The sequence below is a fragment of the Cynoglossus semilaevis genome, chromosome 8 (genome assembly GCF_000523025.1).
Source record: "Cynoglossus semilaevis isolate Cse_v1.0 chromosome 8, Cse_v1.0, whole genome shotgun sequence".
NCBI lineage: Eukaryota > Metazoa > Chordata > Actinopteri > Pleuronectiformes > Cynoglossidae > Cynoglossus > Cynoglossus semilaevis.
The window spans coordinates 28,555,105-28,556,351 of NC_024314.1; positions in this window are offsets into that span (position 1 = coordinate 28,555,105).

Genomic DNA, 1,247 nt, shown 5'->3' on the forward strand with positions numbered 1-1,247 from the left:
GTGTGTCAGCAGCCCAGGCACAGACCCTGCAGCCCGGGCAGAGCACAGCAGTGCAGTAGGCTGGGACTCTGTCAGTGTGGCAAAGCGGTCGGATCCAGGGAGGGGAGAGGGGGGGGGGGGGGGGTGGGGGGGGGAGGCAGGGGGAGGTGAGAGTGAGAAGTATGAAGAAAAACTTTTATTTCTATAATAACCCTGACTGTGAACATTTGTCACAGAAACACAGGCTTCGGTCGTCACGACGATCAGAGGAAACGCGCGAGAGAGTTGGTCGAAGGTCCGGTTGTGTAGAAGCTTCAGTCGGAGTTCGTACCAGAATCGGTTTCAACGATTAACGTAAGAAAACTTTGGTGAAGTAATAGAATCACAGCGATGTTAAAAATCAGCAACAGGAAACCAGTGGCAGTGACTGGTTTTGTTGACGGCGGTCTATGCTAACATACAACAAAGACTCACGTTCAGTCCTGAAGAGTCGACACGACCGCAGCCTGAGACGGTAGTGGACCTGGTCAGGAACCTGGTCAGGAACCTGGAGGAAAACACAGAAAAGAGAACCATCAACCAACCACTAGGGATGGACCTGACGACCTTCAAACACCTGCAGCCAGATGTTGAACCTCGTCGGTGTCGGTCAGACCTGACGTTCTCTGAATCCAGACCAGGATCCTGGAACATCTCCTTGTCAAGGTCACGCTGTGAACTATATACTGTGAACTGTGAACTGTGTACTGTGTACTATATACTGTGTACTATATACTGTGTACTATATACTATGTACTATATACTGTGTACTGTATGTGTATTGTTGTTTTACTGTTGTATCACCAGAGGTGTCACTAGGGAGCAGATTAACACGTTAACACCGCGCGGTCAGCGTGTGTGCGAGTCGGACAGCGTTCACAACCACAGGTGTGGAATTCTGGGTAGTTTTTTGTTCTACTGGATCTGATTAAATACCAACACCAGCGTTACTCAAGCTGCGGTACCGTATGTGGACCACTAGTGGTACATCTGGATTAGACTCATATTATGATACGGTGAGTTGAATACAACTGTTTTAATTAAATACATATACACATATATATGTACATGTATAAATATATTAGATTAGATTAGGTTAAATATAACTTTCTTTTCGGGGAATTAAGGAATATATTTTATAATAACTATATGAATATAAGTGTTTATATGTGTATGTATAAATATATGTATATGAATATATGTATATAGAGGTATAAACATTTATATGC